The sequence below is a fragment of the Hordeum vulgare genome, chromosome 5H (genome assembly GCF_904849725.1).
Source record: "Hordeum vulgare subsp. vulgare chromosome 5H, MorexV3_pseudomolecules_assembly, whole genome shotgun sequence".
NCBI lineage: Eukaryota > Viridiplantae > Streptophyta > Magnoliopsida > Poales > Poaceae > Hordeum > Hordeum vulgare.
In genome coordinates, this window is record NC_058522.1 from 320,460,274 (window position 1) to 320,484,865 (window position 24,592).

Sequence of the window (24,592 nt, forward strand, 5' to 3'; positions counted from 1 at the left end):
TAAACAATCAAAAATTATAGATACATTGGAGACGTATCAAAAACCTAAGCTGAAGAAAATGGGCGAAGACAGAAAACACAAGGGTGGCAAGAAACTTGAACAGAACACTGCTTTTGAAATTCTAGAGGACATATATGCTGAGTACTGCACGCCTGATGAAGAAATTCATGGAAAAGAGACAATGGAAAAACGCAAGATCTGGCTTCAAAAGATTGAACGCACATGGGCAAAGGAGTGGAAGGAATACACTATCTCACTCCAAAGTATGTCAAGAAGTTTTCCCTCAAACCTCCTTGCAAAAGATTTCCACAGGGAAACCAACAGACAGCACATCCTTCCAGCATAGCCACAATTGAAGACTATCCTGATGAAAAATACAAGTATTTGTCTAAGCTACAGAAAAAGGCAAAAGTTGGTGTAACACAGTTTAATGAGGATTCTACTGATGCAACTGCTGCTGCCACTTCTTTTGCTACTGAGGCTTCTCCTATAGAACAACCTCAGAAGAAGGTCCTAATGAAGAAACCAGATCTCAAGGAAAAACCATCAACCACATTGTCAAAAGAGAAAATTCCTTAGAAAGTAGCAACAACGGTTGCCAAGTCGTCAACTGCAGCAAATTCTTCACCTACTCTGCAGTCAAAACACAGGAAGCATCAAATAGGAAATCCAAATTCCTCAGTACCATCTGCCTCAGGCTCAGCTCTCAAATCTTCACCTAGCATACTGAAGACAAAGATGACTGCTGGAAGAGGAACAAGGCCAAGCCCAAGCAAGGTTGTCAACATCCCTTCTGCGTCAGAAGAAAGTGAGGAATATGATGATGAAACTCTTCAAGCCATCATCAGAAATCAGCAAGAAAGGGTTGCACAAGCTACTGGCAACACCATTCCCCTCACACTGGATCCGAAAGTGGTGTTGAACTTCATCGACCTTTGGTATGAGGATCCAATCACACCAATTGATGACTTGAAACTTCCACCTGGACTCAGTCACATGGTTACCTCATTCATCAATGAAGCAAAATGGAAGGATCGGCAAGCCAAACAAGCTCGGGTTGCAAAGGTCAAAAAGGAGAAGTACTAGAAGCAAAACATTCTTAGCCTGACGCGTGAGAAACTTGTTTCAACTGAATCAGATCTGAAAAGCCTCACTCACACATACACAAGTCTTGATGTAGACCGAAAGGGTGTCAAAGTGAGGTTTGTCAAAGCCGCAACTAAAGCAATTGATGAATACAATAGCAGGGTTGCAGCCCCAAAGCAACCAACAAATCCTCAATCCAGATATACTGTGTAACTAGTTGATTCTCATGAAGATGAAGAACCAACTGCTAATGAAATAACACACAATATTCCTGCTAAAGAATTTGCCAGGCCTGACACTGCTCATACAATGCCCGATGAAAATGCTCCTTCACGAATGTCTTCAAAGGTGAAGAAAGTGATTCTTTCGTCTGCATCATACGTGAACAAAACAAAAGCTGCTGAGAATAAAGGAAAGAAGAGAAAGGCATCAACACTATCAAAGTCTTCCGAGGAAAAACACTAGAAGACTCTGCCTACTACATCATCAGCTCCAGCGGATGCGACTCCGCTCAGTGTTGCACCATCATACATGATTGTACCATTTGGTGAAGAGCACATCTTTCCAGAACGGGATGAGGAAATGGATGACAATCGCTCTACTGCATCCACACCAATAGACGAGGAAATTCAAGCTGATCAAATTCCTCCAGTCTCAACACCTCCTCCTCAAAACCCAGAAATGACTCCTTCAGAAAAGGAGGCTGATGAAGACATTGGCAGCAGCACACCTGTTATCCATGATGAGTTTTGGGAAAAGGCTCACCCAAACTCGCCAATAACAACTCAAATTCCTCAAACTCCTGCTGCTACTAAAATTCTGACTGGCTCTAAAGAAAAGAGCTCACATGTGAAATCGGCACCAGACCAAGAATCAGTTGCATCAGCTGAAGAAACTGAAAACGAAATTGTTGTACAAGAAACTGCATCTAATCCTTCGGCACAGCAAATCGCTCATACTGAAGAACAAGCTCCTGATGAAAATGCCTCTCACAGGATAAAATACTACTGACGAAACTGCAATTGTGGTTGCAAATCCTGAAACTGCAATTGTAGGGGCCAAAAATCCTCAAGATGATCCACATCATAATCTTCAACCAAAGTCTCATCAACCCTTCTCAAAGAGGCCAAAGTTTCTGAAGGAATACTTCTATGATGAACATCATGTCTTCACTAGAGAAAATCCTTACGATAGGCTTCGTATCAGGCACAGAAAGTTCTAGACCAGAACTCAACTTAATTACTATGCTTCTGTGCTTTGTGGGAAAAGGAAGACATTTCATCACACGCACATTCCTCATTGTGATATGGAGGAAATTCCTTGCTTCACCCTAGTGTTGAGTGTTCTTGACGAAGCAGGGCTACTGCCATTCTGCACAGATATCGGTGACTGGAATAAATACATTATTCTTCAGTTCTATAGCACACTTCATATCTTAGGTGACCCCAAACACATCAACTCTTGGGTCTTGGACTGGATGACACAACACACTCACTACAAAGCTCCAGCCACAGAACTGCTTCGAGCTCTACCTATCTCAATTCCTTCAGATGATGCAATCAACCTGTATGATGAAAGAGAGTTTCCAAATCAGCTCATGGAGGTCCTCATGAAACCTTTGGCTCCGGGCCAACCTCCAAGGACTAGATTCCAGGTGCAGGAATTGAAATAAGTGCCCAAAACTGTCTATAGAATATTGGCATATTCCATCGCACCTATCACACGGCATGATAAGGAAGAATATGTCGCTGGAATCATGAAGAACATTATGTTCAATGTCATTCATGGCATCAAAATGAACATTCACGATTTCTTCTTGAGGACTTTGGCTGACAATGCTTTGTCACCATTTGAGCTTAATATTTATGCGCGTTGGATCATGAGATTCATGAGAAAGAGATCCGCCTTAAACTACCAATATGACTAGCAGAATCACCTCGGTTATCTGCAGCCTCTCAAAGTCATCAAGAAATCTTTTGAACCAGTTGAGGGCAAAGGCAAGTTCGTGATTGATGAAGGAAATCGATCGCTGGATGGTCAATTTCGCAAGGCTGCCTTCGACTGCTCATATGATGATACTACCACTCAAGAATCTGATAGCATAGCAAAACCTCCAAGCCCAACTGCCCCAAGGGTGATGACTAACGGAGAGCTTCTCCTCAGTCTTCATCAGAAAGTAGATCACAACCATAAGTGGGTGAAACGCCAGTTTGGCTCCATTGTGAAAACCCACACTGATACTCAAAATGATGTGAAGAAAAATCACTATTGTCTTCATCAGGTATTTGATTGCACTTGGGCCATACTGTCCCTTCTGAAGACTCCCGAGGAACTTGAAGAATTGGAATTCACTCGGGACTTTGATTGGTCATGGCCACCAAAGAAGAAATTCAAGAATATTCTAGTTCCTGACCTGGTGGAAAAATAATTTTATTCATTCCGCACTGCTGATTCAGATGCAGAACCTGTGGATACTACAATTGGACCAACAAGGAAGTCTGACTCTAAGAATGCTCACGCCTCTTCCTCAACACAGAAGTGAAGTTCTTCATGGGTGTTAGTCCTCAGATTCGTCCCTTTTTATCACTTGATGACAAAGGGGGAGAAATCTAAGAGTTAGTCTTCAAGTGGGTTAAATTTATGGGCTTATAAACTTTATTAAGTTACAAACTCTTGGTTCTTCTGAAGTTTTTGATGTAATGAGTTGTAACTTAATCCCCATGGTGTTCTCACACTTATGAACGTTTTTCCTCGCGTGCTTATTCCTCAAGTTAATTAATGTATGCAAGCTGAAATTCGTCACACACCATTTTACATCATGCATTTCAAATTCCTCATATTATATGTCAAATGCATGAATGAATTACAAGATATAAGGGGAGATCTCCATGATATATATCATGAATGTGCATTTGCTGTTCAAATAAAATTCCTCAAAACATGCACATCATCAGGGGGAGTAGCTCTGTATCTTACCTTCAAATTCCTCAAAATCAGTACTTACATTCCATATTATTATCCCCGTTGAAAACTTAACCTATTTGTCATCAACCACCAAAAAGGGGGAGACTCTAAGTGCATCTAGTGCCCCTTAGTGATTTTGGTGGTTTGAAGACTTATAGGTTAAGAGACTGATGTGTTTGTAAGTATACACAAGCTCTATAAGTCGCTGGGGAGTTTGAGTTATTCGATGAATATCGACCCCTAAAAATGAATGTCTTCAGGTGAAGACTTTGGTCATTCCTTGAAGACTTTGATCGCGAAGAAATTGCGAAGAAATTGATATTCCTCATGAATATATTGAAGATGAGGAATTCGGTGTGTCTCGAAGAAAATAGACTGAAGACTTTGAAGCTTGAAGATTTACTCTTTCTGTTTCATTTTCTTTATACTTGAGTCATAGGAACACCTACTATTAAAGGGTGTCGAGGTAAAACTATGGAAGGAATTTCCTCATAATGCTCAACCCAAACCTACATCTACCAAATCCTCAAAGTGAGGAATATGAGAGACATGAGGACTCTCACAGTTGACAGTTATGATCGTTGTCGCGCCACACGCCACCTGTCCAAGAACTTATCCACCCAACGGTCATATTATTAAAGGGAATTTATGTCAAATCATGTTGGGATGCTCCCAGGTTATAAATAGCCGCCCCCCACAACCACTAGATGTTTGGCTGTTCCGAGAGAAACTGACACTTGTCATTTAGAGCAACCCAAATTCCTCAGAGTCTTTGAGCGAAAATCATCAAGTGAGGAAATACCCCAAACACCCAAACTCAAACCAAAACCCAAGTGATTGAGCATCACTGAAGAAGTTATTCCTGTGTGGAACTGACGTTTGTTACCTTTTAGAACTGTGCATCCTCCAAACGGCTAGGTGTCATGGTCTAGAGCATCGAGCATTCAATTGTGGATTGCCGGGTGACCGAGTTTGTGAGGGTTTGGAAGTCTGTCCTCAAGACTTACCACAAGTGTTGGGCGAATATTGTGTGTACTTAGCTCAAGGAGAATACGGTAGGGACTGTTTGTCCCGGGACTATGTGTCATATGGTTTCAATACCAAGCCGCTCCAAACCAGACGTACAACTGTCACAACAGTTAGAACTGGGTCATTAACAACTGTCTTCATCGAGCTACTGGTTCTATTTCCTCAACACTTTTATTTCGTCAATTGCATGCTCAAGAGTTTCATCTGTACTGCTTGAAGAATTTGACTGAAGACTTTCTGTGAATTCCTCACCTCAAATTCTTCACGTGAGTTATTCTTCACATGCTTATCGTGTAATTGTGACCTGTGCAAACCAATTCTCTAAAATCACACAGAGTACTTTGTTGTAGACGTTTTTGCACTTCCGACTTAGTACTTTTCCGCTGCACACAGTCCATGATTGAGGACTTTCCTCACTAGGAATTTGCTCAGTGATGAATCTGTAAAAATTGCATATTCACCCCCCTTGTCGATATAACGCACTTTCAAAGACAGTGATTTGATGACCCAGTTCCAACTGTTGTGACAGTTGTACATCTAGTTTGGAGCAGCTTGGTATTCAAACCAAAGGACACAAATTCCCTACGGTATTCTCCTTGAGCGACGTGACCACCTGAAAAACGAGTTCGATGCCCTCCGGAAGAGATTGGATCAGGAAGTGAAACGTCGGCACGTCGCACTGGACGCCTAGGCTACTTCCGAAGATAAACTCTATCTTCTTGACAACCAGGTGAAAGGCACGACTTCCCTGGTTGGAGAGGCCTCCTAAAAGGCGATCCATGCTCATGGCCTCCAGCTTCAATGCTCCTAGATGTTCCAATCCCTCGAGAGGAGAGCCTCCCAGGCTTTGAGAGACATCTGTGGCGAGGGTGTCTCGAGCCCCCTGGTCCTCGACGATGCTTTGTACTTGGAATTCTTCCTCCGTGTCGTGGAATGCCTTGAGGCGGGTGCCGAGAAGGCTTGCACGCTCACAGAGAAGAATGGTCGTGACCTTTTGGGTCAAGCGGCCTCGGACATCTTCAGCCACCTCCTTCGCCTTGACCCAGACTTTGACTTCGCCGCACTGTTGGGTACGGTGCCAGAGACGATCCGCGCTGCCCTTGCTGAATGGGTCGAGGTCCACGTGGAAGACCTGGTGACAAGGCTTGCTTCCGAAGGCTGCGGCATGAGCTCTGGCGACGATGCGTCCTCCTGATTCCCCTCCTTGTTCTCCTGACACGGTTATGTACTCGATTTAACAGCAACTTCGATGTATATGGGGGTACCTTTCAATGCGGTCTCTGAAGACGAGATGTGCATAATGATTTCCTCCTGGCAGTGGTCGCTGCCAGCCCCATGTCGTCGTGACGCTGACGGTCTAGCCCGCGAGTATGGCCCCGTTCGTGGTGCTTCCTCCCTGCTTGTGGGGCAGTTTGAGGACCCTTTCGGCACTTTGTGTCTACAGTTCCTGGTCCCGGACATTTCCTTGTCGCCGCGAGGCGCAACCCGTTACCAAGGTTGTTCCTCAATGGGCAAAGCCCCGACGCCCTGAGTGCCGACATGGGCGGCAGCTCGGCGGCCGAGTGGCCTTGCGACCGGTAAGGCTCCTGACGCACGTCGCTCAGGAGTCCCCCTTGATACTCAAACCGCTCTACGTCGACAGGTCCCAGTCCCGCACATTTCCCTGCTGTCGTGAGGCGCGACCCGTTCAAGGTCGTTCCTCACGGGGCCAGGCCAAGACACCCCTGATACCAACCGAATGTGCCTGGACGGCACCAGGGTGTCCAAGTGGCTTTGCGATCGGTAAGACTCCTGAGGCGCGCCTCATGGATCCCCTTTGACGCTCGAGCGCTTCCCCATTCCGCCCCCTTGTGGTTGCCTCGGGAGGCCCAGCGGTCTCCCAGGGTTTCCGTGAAACACAAATCAAAACAAAAGGAGAAAGAGGACTCAAGTTTGGTAAAACGAGAGAAACATAGAGAAGAAATCCCTGCCCTTCTTTTCTTTTCAAACATTAAATAAAGAGATCTTCCAGCCTTTGATAGCTCGAAATACAAAAGGGGAGGCCCTTGAGGGTTGCGACTTGAAACGCGAGAAAAGAACGAGACAACGGTCGCGTCTTGCACCTAAGATATTCACCGCCTCTGTTTCCGCCGAGCGTGGAGCATAGGGCTTACACTAGGCGTGGGATGGACCCCTCCGCGTCCTCGGGGGGCCCTGGGTGTATACAGCCTCGGCTCGTTATTGTGTGAGAGTGTCACGGTGGGGGTATATCTGGGAGGTCACGAGGACGCTTTGGCCTCGCGGGTGTCCCTACCCCCGAGGCATAGGCGCCTGATTCCAGAAGTCATTGGTGTACTGTGTTGATTGCCTCCGTCTTCTCCCCAGCGTGGAGCGTAGGGCTGCCACTAGGCGTGGGAGGGATCCCTCCGCGTCCTTGGGGGGCCTAGGCGTATACAGCATCGGCTCGTTATTACGTGAGAGTGTCACGGGATGAAGTAGGTTTCGGAAGGATTGAAGGACGATGGAGGGGCGTCACGGTCGATGCAGGTCCCGGGGACTCTTCGGGAGCCATGTGCCTCATAGGTGCGTGCTCTGCTCGTGGTCCATGGGCTCGTAGCGGCGTGGTGTGGTCCGCCCTGAGCGAGCCCTCGAGCGTGGGAGGATCCCCCAATGCTCGCTGGCCGGAGAGCTCGCCCAGACGGTAGGTCCCGAGTCCTCGGGGTGTTGCCCCAACGCGCCTCGCTGGGGCCCCCAGGTCCCCACGTTGGTACCCAGGGCCATGCCCCTAGGCCGGGCTAGCCCAACCTGAGGGAAACGGCGGGTACCCGAACACTTGTGGGCGATCGAACGAAGCCCGCACTAGCGACATGGGCGTGTGTTCCACCCTCAGTCCCCACGCAGGTGTCGCACGCCCCGAAGGCAAGGGCGGATATACCACCCCTGGCCTCCAGGTTAGGGTCTTCTGGCCCGGGAACATGGGCGTGTGCTCCACCCTCCATTCCTAGGTTGGGGCCTCTCGGCCTGGATGCAAGGGTGCGTCCACCCCGTCTCAGGCGAGAGGTCCCCGGTCCCCATACCAAGACGTCTTCCCGAAGAAGCTCCCTGCCAGCGGGGGTGCCCCGCGAGGACACCCGCGCTGGTTGTCCCTGCGGAGCCACCCTGTGGTGCTGTTCCTGCATGTTTGCACAGGGGCTGCCCTCGGGGTCACGCGCGTGCCTCCTGTCGCAGTCCGTGCCGCTTCCTCCATAACCCGGATGTGTGTCGATGCGATCGTCGTTGAATTGCACGCGCCTCTAGGGGTTGATGTAGTCGGGCCTCCGATACTCCCTCCTTGTTTTGTGAAGCACGCCGGGGGACGCTGGACGACGCCTCCCTAGCGCGGCCATATCCCGTGCCTCCAGGAGGTCCCACCAGACCCGCAGCGGGGGCAGGCATGGGCGGGTGTCTCGGGCGCGCCCGTGCGGTTCCCCCGCTGTAGCCCCTAGTGGTGCGGGCTGACGAGTGCGGCTCCCACGGGGGTGCACTCGGGTCTCGTCGGCGACGTCACGCCCAAGAGCGCGCATGTGCCCACCGATGCGGCGGCGGCATATCTACGCCTGAGCTCATGCGCCACCAAGAGCACGACATGTCTGTGCGTCGGGTGCTGACAGACTCGAAAGGGGGTGGAGCAACCTGGACGCGTGGAAGGGTCGGGGCGACGGGGGGGTGTCGTGTGGTTGGTGAAGGCGGTAGCCTCCGGCACTCGTTGGAAGCCCGTCCGGCGTGAACGTCGAACGATGGGGTGGCGGAGCATCGCAGGGCGTTTCGGCCCGCTTGAGCCGGTCGCGCCACGCGTGCGGCCCGCCTCTACTCGCAGATTCGTCGTCCCCCTACCATGAGTGTGACCAGCTTCAGCGAGCCAAGCCCTGGGAGAGACATTGACACACCCCCTACCTGGCGCGCCAAATGTCGGATTTTGGGCTCCGCAAAACCGTAAAAGATTCGAACTCATGGGTGTGTACAAGATCTCTCGCGGACTCGCCTCACCTAACTCGCTACTCGCTATAGATGGCAGAGAATTCACTCGATGGTGAGGAAAACACTGAACACCATAGTTTACCCAGGTCCGGGCCGCTGGGAAGCGTAATACCCTACTCCTGATTTGGTGGATTGCCTCTCATGGAGGTTGGTGGATGAACTAGTACAATGTCCGAGGGCCTCCGGAGGCTGGGTGGCCATTGCGTGGTGTCAATGGGCGAATGAATGGATCCCTCCCTCTATGAATTGACCTACCCTCTATATATAGTGGCGGCCCCAGTCCTCTTCCCTTATCCTTTCAGCGGGAAGGGATCCCACAACGGCCAATTTTGAAGGGGAATAGCATGCTCCCCTGCCCCAAGGTGGTCTTCGCCTGCAAAGTGGCTGCCAGCGCTGCAGGGACGAGTCCTGGGATGACGTTTGTCCAGCTGGCGGGCGGTGACGGCCTTGTTGCACCAGAAAGGAAGCCTTTGGAAGATTCTTTGGGAACCCTGATACGTCTGCGCCCCCTTTGCACTATAAGGGAAACTACTCCACCCTGTTGTCTGTTGCCCGTCTATCCTTCCCCTGCATCATCCTTGACTCCCGAGGCCTGGCCTTGCCTCGGAATATCTACCGCTCCGGAGGGGTCCTGATGAGCCCCCCCTTGCGGGTCTTGATATTGTTCCTCCTCGCGAGGCTTGGTCCCTCGCAAGGACCTTTCCTTGAGTGGTGTCGGGCCTGTTGGTTTTTGGTCGATGAAGTGGGCCAACCCTGGGTCACAGGACGCGGGTCTGGGTACCCCCATTCCCAGAACGCCGACAAGAGTCGGCCCCTGTGTCAGCTCCCACATGGGCACAGCCCATCCTAGCTTTCCTCCTTTGTGGCGAGCTCCCTCAGGACGAGGCAGAAGTGCGGCAGATCCAGTGCCGATCTCCCGCTTACGCCATCATCAACTGCGAATTGGTTCGACACAGTGTAACTGGCGTATTTCAACGCTGCATCGAATCAGAGAAAGGGCAAGAAATTATCAAGGACATACATCAGGGTGAGTGCGGGCATCACGCCGCCTCTATAACCCTGGTGGCCAAGGCGTTCCGCCATGGATTCTATTGGCCCACGGTCCTAGAAGAGGCCACAGCCCTCGAAGAGGATTCAGCATGCAAAGCCACTTGCCGGCCACGGCTCTCAAGATCATTCCCCTCTCATGGCCTTTCTTCGTCTGGGGGGCTGGACATGGTAGGGCCATTCAAGACCGCTCGAGGTGGCATGACGCATCCCCTGGTACCCGTCGACAAGTTCACCAAGTGGATTGATGCCAGACCAATCAAGAAGCTCGATTGTCCCACGACCATCAAGTTCATCAAGGACATCATCGTATGCTACGGTGCCCCCCACAACATCATCACCGACAATGGCACCAACTTCGCCAAAGTTGCAATGGCGCTCTATTGCGATGAGGAGGGCATCCGGCTTGATCTGGCATCGGTCGTGCACCCACAGCCAAACGGCCAGGCGGAAAGGGCAAGTGGCCTAATCTTGGCCGGCATCAAGCCAACACTCGTGGCGCCACTCTCCAGGTAAGCCGTCTGCTGGATCGAAGAGTTGTCGGCTGTGATGTGGAGTCTCCGCACCACGCCGAACCGGTCAACCGGTTTCACGACATTCTTCCTCGTCTACGGGTCCGAGCCGATCATCCCCACGGATGTTGAGTTCGACTCGCCTCGTGTCACCCTGTACACAGGGGCGAATGCAAGAGAGAAGACGGCGTCGATCTACTCGAGGAGGCACGGGAGCTGGCCCTGAGCCAGACGGCCATCTACCAGCAGAAGCTGAGACACTACCACATCAAAAGTATCAGGCCTCTCTCTTTCCATGAGGGGGGCCTTTACTTAGAAGAATCCAGCGAACGGCAGCCAGCACAAGCTCTCCTCCCCATGGAAGGGACCCTTCATCATCAGCAAGGCGCTGCACAACAATGCGTACTATCTAATAGACACTCAGAAGTCGCAGAAGCGCAAGAGAGACGCCTCCGGCGAGGAAACGGGGCGTCCATGGAACGCGGCACTGCTTCGCCCGTTCTACTACTAGAAGAAGAGAGAGAAATGTGTACGTATGTATCCTTTACCCTTTTGGGATTTCAATGAATGTAACGGGTGCCTTAATCCGATACTTGGGGCATACCTTTTCAATTTCCTAAAAAGAGTTGTCGTTACGAGAGTGAGCTTCCTGATCCAACTCCTTGGGCTTGGGGGCTTGCTAGCCGACCCAAACTAACTTCATGTTTGTAGTCGAACATATGCTGCACGCTGAGCCAAAATGTTTACCAGCTTGTGCAAGCTACAGATCGGCTTCCAACTGTCCGGCTAGCAGGATTGTGGAACGGAAGGCCGACGGCATGCAAAATTCGGCTACGAAGGGATCGCCGACTCGGATTGGTCTGATCACTTCTGATCTTCATTTCTAGCCGACCTCTGCTGACTTGCTCCAAGTCTAAGTATCTCTGCGGCTTCAAGAAGTCCAAGGCTCATGCCTTTGCAGGCAGAAGCCCCGTCCCAGTCACAGACCGGCTCCCAGCTGTCGGACTAGCGGGGCGGATGCTGGAAGGGACATGCTCTTGGGCAGATGGAAGCCAAGGGGGGTGAAAGACAGAAAAGCAAGTCGGCAAGCACAGCCTTCGCGGGCACAATTAAGGCAAACAAGCATATATTACATCAAATACATGCAAAGGCCCACGGCCAAGGTTCATTACACTACACCCCCAGTGGGTGGAACTTCTGGATTAACAAAAAATGTAGAAAACAGAGAAAACTTTAGTTGGTGGCGGCGCCACCCTTGGCGCCGGCATCGCCAGCAGGACCTGAGGTGGAGGCTCTGTCCTCCACTCGGGTGCCTTCGACACCACCCTTTGCGGCGGAGTCAACACAGGCCTCATTGTTGGAGTTGGCATCCTCGAATGTCGTCTTGTCGGAGATGCCATTGGGGTCGGCAAGGGCTAGCCGATTGTGGTCCTCCGGGATCGGACCTCCATTAGCCCTCCGTTCCACGATGTACTCATTCCATTCAGCAAAGGATGCAATATCGCTAACTCGCACCGACAACTCGTCCTCGACGGCGGCCAACTCCGCTTCCGTGTCGGCGCGCTGTGCTACGAGTAGGCCCAAGTTAAGGTTGTTATACTATGACTTGGCAAGACGAAGCGCCATATACGTCCCGGCTCATGCACCCGACGCGCGCCAACGCGTCTAGCTGGGAACTTCCTGCCTCGAGCCATCGGGACAACCGACTCATCAATGTCGGCTCCACCACATCTGGCCAAAGGGCGTTTACCAATGCCAGTCCGGCATCCTGGAGCCGGGTTAGAGACCGCGCCAGCTCCTACAGACGGGCCTTGGCAGCAAGGGCCACCTCATCTACGGTCCAGCTAGCCTCGGCATTCACCTCAATTCCGGCGGCTCGTCGTTCTTCACGATGGGCCTCCACAGCCACGTCCACCGCATGTCGCGTCCCTGGAAAGAGACCTGGGGAGCAATGGCGGGGGCGTGGCGTGAGGAAGGGGAAAAAGAGGAGTCAACCATATAAGGACAAGATAAGACAGGAATGACTCACGATTGAGAAGGATGTCGACTTTGCCTGCCTCTTCTTCAAGGTCGCGATCCCGGGCCGTGTACTCGTGGACCCGGCGGGCGAGCTCATCCCATGTGGTCTACGCCACCTCGACCTCCTTCGCCAGTTGGGCATCCTTGTCCTTCAAGGCGGCGTCCTGCCTGCTCCTGCGGCTTCTTGTCAAGGTGCAGCTTCTCCAACCGTTCCAGCACGGCGGCTTGAGAAGCCTCCTACTGCGACAGAGTGTCGTGGTGGGCGGCGTGTAGCTGCTTGATACGTCTCCAACGTATATATAATTTTGATGGTTTCATGCTATTATCCTGTCAAACTTTGGATGTTTTGTATGCCTTTATATCTTTTTGGGACTAACTTATTAACTCAGTGTCAAGTGCCAGTTCCTATTTTTTCCGTGTTTTTCACCCCTTTCAGAGGAGGATTTTAAACGGAGTCCAAACGGAACGAAACTTCCAAAAAGATTTTTTCCGAAACAGAAGAAGACCGGGAAGCTTGAGAACAAAGGCAGGGGGCACCAGGGACCTCACAAGCCCCCAAGCCGCGTCCAGAGGGGTCGCGCCTCCCAGGCTTGTGGCCTCCCTGGGCCACCTCTGCCCTAGGTCTTTCGCCTATATATTCCCAATAATTCCAGAAAAAATTAGGAGATCATCGAAAGTACTTTTCTGCCGCCGCAAGCTTCTGTCTCCGCAAGATCCCATCTGGGGCACGTTCTGGTGCCCTGCAGGAGGGTGGATTCGGATACGGAGGGCTTCTTCACCAGCACCATGACCTCTCCGATGATGTGTGAGTAGTTCACCATAGACCTACGGGTCCATAGCTAGTAACTAGATGGCTTCTTCTCTCTCTTGGATCTTCGATACAAATTTCTCCATGATCTTCATGGAGATCTATCCGCTGTAATCTTCTTTTGCAGTGTGTTTGTCGAGATCCGATGAATTGTGGATTTATGATCAGATTATCTATGAATATTATTTGAGTTTCTTCTGATCTCTCTTATGCATGATTTCATATCCTTGTAATTCTCTTCGAGTTGTGGGTTTTGTTTGGCCAGCTTGATCTATGATTCTTGCAATGGGAGAAGTGCTTGGTTTTTGGTTCATACCGTGCGGTGACCTCACCCAGTGACAGAAGGGGTAACGAGGCACGCATCATGTTGTTGCCATCAAGGGTAAAAAGATGGGGTTTTCATCATTGGTTTGAGTTTATCCCTCTACATCATGTCATCTTGCTTAAGGCGTTACTCTGTTCGTCATGAACTCAATACACTAGATGCATGCTGGATAGCGGTCGATGTGTGGAGTAATAGTAGTAGATGCAGGAAGTATCGGTCTACTTGTCTCGGACGTGATGCCTATATGTATGATCATTGCCTTAGATATCGTCATGACTTTGTGTGGTTCTATCAATTGCTAGACAGTAATTTGTTCACCCACCGTAATATTTGCTATTTTGAGAGAAGCCTCTAGTGAACACTATGGCCCCCCGGGTCTAGTTCACACCATATTTTCAGCCTTACACTTTTTCTACGTTGCACTTTCCGCCTTCAGATCTCACTTTGCAATCAATCTTGAAGGGATTGACAACCCCTTTATAGCGTTGGGTGCAAGCTCTTTTGTGTTTGCGCAGGTACTCTGGACTTAACAAGATTCTCCTACTGGATTGATATCTTGGTTCTCAACTGAGGGAAATACTTACTGCTCCTGTGCTGCATCACCCTTTCCTCTTCAAGGGAAAAACCAATGCAAGCACGTCTTCGCCAACGTGTCAATTTCTAGCGCTGTTGTTTGAGAAGTAGCAGAAGGATATCTGGCGCCGTTGCCAGGGAGGATCAAGTCAAGAACTCATCCAGGTAAGTGTCGCAAACTCATCTCTTGCATTTACCTTTTTTGCCTCTCATTTTCCTCTCCCCCACTTCTGAAAAACAAAAATTTACAAATAATTTTTTTGCCTTTTACGTTTGCCTTCTTCGTTTGCCCTTTTCTCTCTCTTGCTCTTTGTTCGCTTGTGTGCTTGCTTGCTTGCTGAAGTCACCATGACTGCAAACACCAAACTTTGTGACTTCTCGAATACTAATAATAATGATTTTATTAGTACTCCGATTGCTCCCGCCACTAGTGCGGAGTCATACGAAATCAATGCCGCTTTGCTGAATCTTGTTATGAAAGAGCAATTCTCCGACCTTCCTAGTGAAGATGCCGCATCCCATATTAATACCTTCATTGAGATTTGCGATATGCAAAAAAAGAAAGATGTGGATAATGATGTGATTAAATTGAAGCTTTTTCCTTTCTCGTTGCGAGATCGAGCAAAAACTTTGTTTTCGTCTTTGCCCAAAAATAGTATTAATTCTTGGAATGAGTGCAAAGGTGCTTACATATCCAAGTATTTTCCGTCGGCTAAGATTATCTCTCTCCATAATGATATCATGAATTTTAAGCAACTTGATCCTGAACATGTTGCACAATCTTGGGAGAGGATGAAATTGATGATTAGAAATTGTCCCGCTCATGGCTTGAGTCTTTGGATGATTATACAAATCTTCTACGTTGGCTTGAATTTCGCTTCTAGAAATATATTGGACTCCGCCTCAGGTGGAACGTTCATGGAAATCACGTTAGGAGAAGCTACAAAACTCTTAGACAATATCATGACGAACTACTCTCAGGGGCACACTGAAAGGTCACCTACTAGTAAGAAGGTACACGCTATAGAAGAAATTAACTCGTTGAGTGCTAAGATGGATGAGTTAATGAATTTGGTTGCTAGTAGAAGTGCTCCTTTAGATCCTAATGATATGCCCTTGTCTTCCTTGATTGAGAGTAGCAATGCTAGCTTGGACGTTAATTTTGTTGGTAGGAATAATTTTGGCAACAGCAATGCTTTTAGAGGAAACTATGTTCCTAGGCCTTTTCCTAGTAACTCTTCTAATAACTATGGTAACTCCTACAACAATACTCATGGAAATTACAATAGATTACCCTCTGATCTAGAGAGTAATATCAAAGAGTTTATCAACTCACAAAAGATTTTCAATGCGTCCATAGAGGAAAAACTACTCAAAATTGACGATTTGGCTAGGAGCGTTGATAGAATGTCTCGTGATATTGATGCTTTGAAAGTTAGATGTGCTCCTACCAAGATCAATATGGATGAAACTTTGAAAGCTATGCGTGTTTCCATGAGTGAGAGCAAAGAACGAACCGCCCAAATTCGTGCTAGACATGAATGGCTTAAAAAGGCGTGTTCTCGTGATAAGAATCATGAAGATCTTAAAGTGCTTGGTGTGACTCCCATTGAATCTTTGTTTTCTTGTGTCAAACCTAATGATTATGGGGCTGGATATGAATCCACCTTGGTTGAAAAAACGCCCCAATGATTCGGAGTCCATCTATCTTGATGCTAAAAGCATTGAAAGTGAAGTAGAAGATATTAAAACTTTGAGTAGTAATGAAATTACTACTTTGGAACTCAAGGAATTCAATTATGATAGTTGCTCCTTGATTGAATGCATTTCCTTGATGCAATCCATGCTAAACTCTCCACGCGTTTATAGCCAAAACAAGGCCTTTACCGATCATATCGTCGAAGCTATGATAAAATATCTTGAAGAGAAACTTGAATTGGAAGTCTCTATCCCTAGAAAGCTTCATGATGAGTGGGAACCTACTATAAAAATCAAAATCAAAAACTATGAATGCAATGCTTTGTGTGATTTGGGTGCTAGTGTTTCCGCGATTCCAAAATCTTTATGTGATGTTCTAGGTTTTAATGAGATTGAGGAGTGTTCTCTTAATTTGCATCTTGCGGATTCTACTGTCAAGAAACCCATGGGAAGGATTAATGATGTTCTTATTATTGCAAATAGGAACTACGTACCCATGTATTTCATTGTGCTTGACATTGATTGAAATCCTACATGCCCTATTATTCTTGGTAGACATTTCCTAAGGACTATCGGTGCTATCATCGATATGAAGAAAGGGAATATCAGATTTTAGTTTCCTTTAAAGAAGGGCATGGAGCACTTTCCTAGAAAGAAAATAAGATTGCCTTATGAATCCATGATGAGGGCTACTTATGGTTTGAGCACCAAAGATGACGATACGTGATTCCATCACCTTATGCCTAGCTAAGGGCGTTAAACAATAGCGCTTGTTGGGAGGCAACCCAATGAATTTATCTTTTTCTTTCTATTTTGTTGCGTCCACACTATCATAACTCTGTTGTGATAGTGTCTTTTGTGTTTCTTTTTGTGTTTGAGCCAAGCAAAACCTTTATGACTAGTCTTGGTGATGGTTGTTTGATCCTGCTGGAAAAAGACAGAAACTTTTCGCTCATGGGATTATTTTTCATTTTTATCCAGAAAGAGATTTTGAGTTGATTCTTTTTGCTGCTGGTTGATATGCCTTTTTCCCGGGCAGTCGTAATGTTTCAGAATTTTTGAGGTACCAGAAGTATACGAAGTATACAGATTGCTACAGACTGGTCTGTTTTTGACAGATTCTGTTTTTGTTGAGTTGGTTGCTTGTTTTGATGAAACTATGGATAGTATCGGGGGGTACTAGCCATGGAGAAGTGAGAATATAGTAATCTAACACCAATATAAATAGAAATCAAGATTTCTACAGTACCTAAAGACGTGGTAGTTTGTTTTCTTGTGCTAATGTTATCACGAGTTTCTGTTTAAGTTTTGTGTTGTGAAGTTTTCAAGTTTTGGGTGATGTTCTCATGGACAAAGAGATAAGGAGTGGAAAGAGCTCAAGCTTGGGGATGCCCAAGGCATCCCAAGCCAAATTCAAGGACACCAAAAAGCCTAAGCTTGGGTATGCCCCGGGAAGGCATCCCCTCTTTCGTCTTCAATCCATCGGTAACATTACTTGGAGCTATATTTTTATTCACCACATGATATTTGTTTTTCTTGGAGCGTCTTGTATCGTAGGAGTCTTTTCTTTTTGTTGTGTCACAATCATCCTTGCTGCACACCTGTTGAGAGAGACATGCACTCATCGTGATTTTGCTAAGAATGCTCATCGTGCTTCACTTATATCTTTTGAGCTAGATAATTTTGCTCTATGTGCTTCACTTAGATCTTTTAGACAACGATGGTGCGTGACTTGGTAGTTGCCTTGTGCTATGAAAGTAGTCCCCAAAGGTGATAGGTACCCAAAGAGGATACAAAAACATCCATCTTCACGTGCATTGAGTAGAAAGAGAAGTTTGATTCCTCTCAATTAGTTTTGAGGCGTGGATTTGGTAATATTAAGAGTTATGTTAGTAGGGTGTTGTGAATCTAGAAATACTTGTGTTGAAGTTAGTGATTCTCGTAGCATGCATGTATGGTGAACCGATATGTTAGGAAGTCAGAGCATAATTGATCTATTGATTGTCATCCTTTGTGTTGAGGTCGGGATCGCGCGATGGTTAACACCTACCAACCCTTCCCCTAGGAGTATGCGTTTAGCACTTTGTTTCGATTCCTAATAAAAACTTTCTCAACAAGTATGTGAGTTCTTCATGACTAATGTGAGTCCATGGTATAGATGCACTTTTAGCTTCCACCATTGCTAGCGTCTTTAGTGCCGCGCAATTCTCGCCGGTGCACAAACCCACCATACGCCTCCCTCAAAATAGCCACCATACCTACCTACTATGGCATTTTCATAGCCATTCCGAGATATATTGCCATGCAACTCCCACCGTTCCGTCTCATGACTTGTGCTGTCACTTTCATATTGCCATTGCATGATCATAAGATAGCTAGCGAGATGTTTCAACGTCATACGCCAAGCTAGATCGTTGCACATCCCGATACACTGCCGGAGGCATTTCCTATAGAGTCATCATCGTTCTGAGCTTTGAGCTGTGAGTAAATAAAAGTGTGATGATCGTCATTATTAGAGCATTGTCCCATGTGAGGAAATAAAAAAAAGAGCCCAAAGAGCCCAAATAAAAAAAAGAGAAAAAAAGAGGCCAAAGAGCCCAAATAAAAAAAGAGAAAAAAGAGAGAAGGGACAATGCTACTATCTTTTTCCACACTTGTGCTTCATAATAGCACCATGTTCTTCATGATTGAGAGCCTTTCGTTTCGTCACCACCATATGCTAGTGGGAATCTTCATTATATGACTTGGCTTGTATATTCCAATGATGGGCTTCCTCAAAATTGCCCTAGGTCTTCGTGAGCAAGCAAATTGGATGCACATCCACTAGTCCTCCTTTTGAGCTTTCACATACTTATAGCTCTAGTGCATCCTTTGTATGGCAATCCCTACTCATTCACATTGATATATATTAATGGGCATCTCCATAGCCCTTTGATACGCCGAGTCAATGTGACCATCTCCTCCCTTTTTGTCTCACAACCACCACCACACTCTATTCCACTTATAGTGCTATATCCATGGCTCACGCTCATGTATTGCGAGATAGTTATAAAAGGTTTGAGAAAGTAAGAGTGCGAAAACAATTACTTGGCCAATACCGGGGTTGTGCATGATTTAAATTAGTTGTGTGGGGATGATGGAGCATAGCCAGACTACATGATTTTGTAGGGATAACTTTCTTTGGCCGTGTTATTTCGAAAGTTCATGATTACCTTGCTAGTTTTCTTGAAGTATTATTGTTTTCATGTCAATAGCAAACTATTGTTTTGAATCTTACGAATCTGAACATTCATGTCACATGAAAGAAGTTGCAAAGGACAACTATGATAGGTAGCATTCCACATCAAAATTCAGTCTTTATCACTTCCCTACTCGAGGACGAGCAGGAGTTAAGCTTGGGGTTGCTTGATACGTCTCCAACGTATCTATAATTTTTTATGGTTTCATGCTATTATCGTGCCAAACTTTGGATGTTTTGTATGCCTTTTATATCTTTTTGGGACTAACTTATTAACTCAGTGCCAAGTGTCAGTTCCTGTTTTTTCCGTGTTTTTGACCCCTTTCAGAGGAAGATTTTAAACGGAGTCCAAACGGAACGAAACTTCCAAAAAGTTTTTTCCGAAACAGAAAAATTTCGGGAAGCTTGAGAACCAAGGCAGGGGGCCACCAGGGACCCCACAAGCCCTCTAGCCGTGGCCAGGGAGGGCCCGCGCCTCCTAGGCTTGTGGGCTCCCTCGGCCACCTCCGGCCTAGGTCTTTCGCCTATATATTCCCAATAATTCCAGAAAAAATCAGGAGATCATCGAAAGTACTTTTCCGCCGCCGCAAGCTTCTGTCTCTGCAAGATCCCATGTGGGGCACGTTCCGGTGCCCTATACGAGGGGGGATTTGGATACGGAGGGCTTCTTCATCAACACCATGACCTCTCCGATGATGCGTGAGTAGTTCACCATAGACCTACGGGTCCATAGCTAGTAACTAGATGGCTTCTTCTCTCTCTTGGATCTTCAATACAAAGTTCTCCATGATCTTCATGGAGATCTATCCGATGTAATCTTCTTTTGCGGTGTGTTTGTCGAGATCCGATGAATTGTGGTTTTATGATCAGATTATCTGTGAATCTTATTTGAGTTTCTTCTGATCTCTCTTATGCATGATTTCGCATCCTTTTAATTCTCTTTGAGTTGTAGGTTTTGTTTGGCCAGCTTGATCTATGATTCTTGCAATGGGAGAAGTGCTTGGTTTTGGGTTCATACCGTGCAGTGACCTCACCTAGTGACAGAAGGGGTAGCGAGGCACGCATTGTGTTGTTGCCATCAAGGGTAAAAAGATGGGGTTTTCATCATTGGTTTGAGTTTATCCCTCTACATCATGTCATCTTGCTTAAGGCGTTACTCTGTTCGTCATGAACTCAATACACTAGATGCATGCTGGATAGTGGTCGATGTGTGGAGTAATAGTAGTAGATGCAGAAAGTATCGGTCTACTTGTCTCGAACGTGATGCATATATGTATGATCATTGCCTTAGATATCGTCATGACTTTGCGCGGTTCTATCAATTGCTCGACAGTAATTTGTTCACCCACCATAATATTTACTATTTTGAGAAAAGCCTCTAGTGAACACTATGCCCCCCGGGTCTACTTCACACCATATTTTCAGCCTTACACTTTTTCTTCGTTGCACTTTCTGCCTTCAGATCTCACTTTGCAATCAATCTTGAAGGGATTGACAACCCCTTTATAGTGTTGGGTGCAAGCTCTTTTGTGTTTGCGCAGGTACTCTGGACTTGACGAGATTCTCCTACTGGATTGATACCTTGGTTCTCAACTGAGGGAAATACTTACTGCTCCTGTGCTGCATCACCCTTTCCTCTTCAAGGGAAAAACCAACGCAAGCAAGTCTCCGTCAACGTGTCAATTTCTGGAGCTGTTGTTTGAGAAGTAGCACTGCTCCAGCTCTGCCTGATGGGCCGCCTGGTGGTCCTTCTTCTCCGTCTGGTGAAGCTATACTTCCTGGCGCAGCCGGTCGCCCTCATCGCGCAAGGCGTCGCCCTCCGGGATGGATCGGTCTAGCCGGCCTTGGAGGTCGCCTAGTTGCCTCTCGGCCACTTGGAGCCGGGCCAATAGCGTGTTCTGGGCCTGGGCCTAGCCGTTATGGTGGTCATGCAACGCAAGAAAATAGAAGATTGGTCATGAATGAGATTCATCCCGATGGATTCCCAACCGGCCCGATTCTCAGGGGCTACACCAAGTGGGCGCGCTTGCGTGCCCCCACTGAAAGAAAAAAAGAAGAAATAGCTGCCACGAGTAAGACTCGAGACGGCTAACTCTCAACCGGCCCGACTTTCGGGGGCTACACCCAGTGGGTGCACCGGCGCACCCTCACTGGAACAAATCGAGAAGAAGAAAATTCTCGAAAAAAAGATGTAGGGATTGAAAACATACCAGAACCCATTGCTCAAGGCGGTTCACATCTTCCCGAGCCACCTAGGCCGCTTGCGCCACCTTCTCGCGGATGCAGGAAAACGCCGCAACAAGCACGGGAACCCCACTCAGCGTAGCACCAGAGACAGGTTCGCATGGATCGATCTGGCCGTGCTCGAGGACTCCATGGGCTGGCTCCCAAAGAGTGGGACGGCTCCGGAAGCGGACGCGGCGTGGTCGGACACGACCATAGTGCCGTCTCCTGGTGCTGCGCTCCTGGTCGGCTCCTTCGACACGTCGGTCTGGCGGGGCGCTTGCGCAGCGGGATCTTCGGTCCCCATGGCCTTGTCCTTCATCACAAGGGCCATCTCGTCCGAGGCTCGGGCTTCACCACCAGGGACCTCCGTCCTCGGCGGCGGGATATCTGCTGCCAATGCATCCATCGGCGCCTCGGTGCGGTGTCTAGGCCAACGCCGGGTGTGTCGGGCGTCCTGTCAATATTCTCCGACGTGGTGGTAGACTCTGGCTCGGCAACCTTTGTGGTTTCGATCGCACTTGCACCGGTGCGTCCCTGCCCGCTGATCCATGCCTCCACGTCCTTCCGCGAGGCGGGGTCGTGCCTCGTCTTGCACCGCCTCTCTTTGGTTGGCGGCCTCTAAGCGAGTTCGCCTGCTCGCTTTTCGTGGTGGTCTCGGCATGTGGCTGCCTTTCGAGTCGCCTCCTCCCATGGACGGTGTTCTTCCTCGAGCAGCGCCTTGCTCGCGGCGTCCGCCTCAGCCCAGGCAGCTTGCTCCCTGGCGGTAGCATCGTCCACTGTCGCCGTCTGGGCGGCCCTGCTTGTCGTAACCTGATGAGAAAGGGTCTCCCACCAAAGAATCAAGAACGAGGCAAAGAAAAGAGGAGCGCGGCTACTCACTCGACGGCGATGGGAACCAGCCGTCTGCTGACGCCGGCTGGGCCTACTCGCTGCTTCTTTGAGCCACCGGCACGGCCCCCAACGAGGGGTCCTACCGCGGCTCGCTTGGGAGCCGACTTGGCGGTAGCAACTTGCTTGCCTTCCCGTCACGCTCCCTCACCATCCATGTCCGGCTCGTGGGCAGCTCGGCGTTGTTGTCTCTTGGGAGGGTTGGAGACGTCCTCTAGATCTTCAAGGTCTTCCGTGGCGACTGCACCGTGCAATGGAGGCGATTCCTCGTCATCATCGGTCCAGTCAAGCCGTCCAGATGCAAGAAACTCACCAGCCGGCTCGGTTCCTTCCGATTCCGCCACCCCCTCGACCTCTTCGGAGCCCACCGGTCGAGGCTCCACCTCATCCACATCCTCGATCTCGTCGGGGTCTGACGCCTCCATGTCGGTAGCCGGCGGGCGGTAGACTTGCAGGCGTCCGAACATCTGACGATGTAGCTGGCGTCCGGCGTCAGAAGCCGGACGACATCCAAAGGAAAACAGAAAGAGTTATCATGATGAAACTTACCATCGGGGCCTCATGGTCCCGGTTGTAAGGGGTCATGCCCCATTCCCACGCACCGCCTTCATCCATGGAGGCGGAGGAGATCAAGTTCACCCGCTCCGCTACCTTGTCGGCTCCTAGGTTCTTCGTCGAGAGCCGGCATGGGTCATGTCGGCCGCTCATCTGACAGATCAGATGCGGTCGGTGCAGCAGAGGCAGAATCCAGCGTGCCACCATGGTGGAAAGCAGATCCTCGACCGAAAGGCTTTGGGTCTTGAGAAGCTCAAGGTGGGCGCATATAAGCTTCACCTCCCGATCGGATTCGGCAGCGTGCTCTTCCAATTCAGCTACTCCGTCGGCGGAGCGATGGCGAAAGCAGGCATTTTGATGCAGCCGTTCCTGGGGCCTACATTCTTCACGTTGAAGAACCCCTTCTGCCACTTCTTCACTGAATCCTGAAGAGGAAGCTTCGGGAAGCCGGAGGCGGTCCGGTGATGGACAAGGGCGGCACCGCAATTGGTCATCTTCATGGTACTGGAGGCCCCGTCCGGCACCGATTATTGCTTGAAGAAGAACAACTGGCGCCACAGATCCAACCGCGGCTCAATCCCAAGGAAACCATTGCAAAGGGTAACGAAGGGAGCCAACTCGGGAATGGCGTTCGCCGCAAGATGGTGCGTCTGCAGGCCGAAATGCACTAGGAAGCGGGAGAATAAATCGCTTGCCGGCAGCCCGAACCCGCGGGCAAAGTGCTTGGTGAAGACCACCGCTTCGCCGCCTTGAGGGGTCGGAGATCCCTCTCCTCCGGGGAGGAGCACAGTGACGAGCTCTACCGAAGGCAGCATGCGGTGATGGTGGAGGAACTCGATGTGTCCCTCGACGTCGAAGGTGCCTCGACCAAGCGCCTCGGGAGTTCGCGTTCTTGGTGGTGGCTCAAGACATGTCGGAGCTGCAGCGCGAAGTGTTGGAGTTGCACGGAGTGCCGGCAGCGAACATCGGCGAAGATATGAACAACGTCTCTCTCTTGCACGCGCTTTGGGAGGGAAGGGGCGCTGGAGCGAAACAGGATGGGGCGAATGGTCTCTTCGACCTCCGTGCATGTCCATTTCAACCATGGGAGAGATCGTGGGGAAGGAGATCCGGTGCGCACAATCCCCATTCCTCCTGGGCCATGCGAAAGCGTTAATGTGCTCCGAAATGCCAATCGTCGTCTCATATCTGCAGAGGATCCCCACGCGTGGGCCGAGGCCGTGGTGTGGCGGGCCCCGCTGTGCAGGCCCGGTCCTGTCATGTGCATGGTTTGTCATGGCGTGACCCCCGAAGCCCGACACGTGGCGTATCACCACTGCAAGCGAAGAAGATGAGGCGTCTTGCGGAAGCCGTCCGACTCCCCGCCCGGCCGTCTCCCACACCTGGGCTCACCAGCCACGGCTCCCACGACTGGCGAGCGGAATACTCAAGCCGGCGAGGCCTTCGCCTTGAGACGGCGGACCTCCCGTGCTTCGGGGACTACTGACAGGGGGATAACCCCGGGGTAGCCTCATCAAACCTACTCCCCCACACTTTGGTGTAGAGAGGGGCGAAATCTTCCTCAACTGTTGGCTCCTCCTGGCCGGCTGCATGGTCCGTGCCAACTAGGAGTGTAGACGTCTACTCTC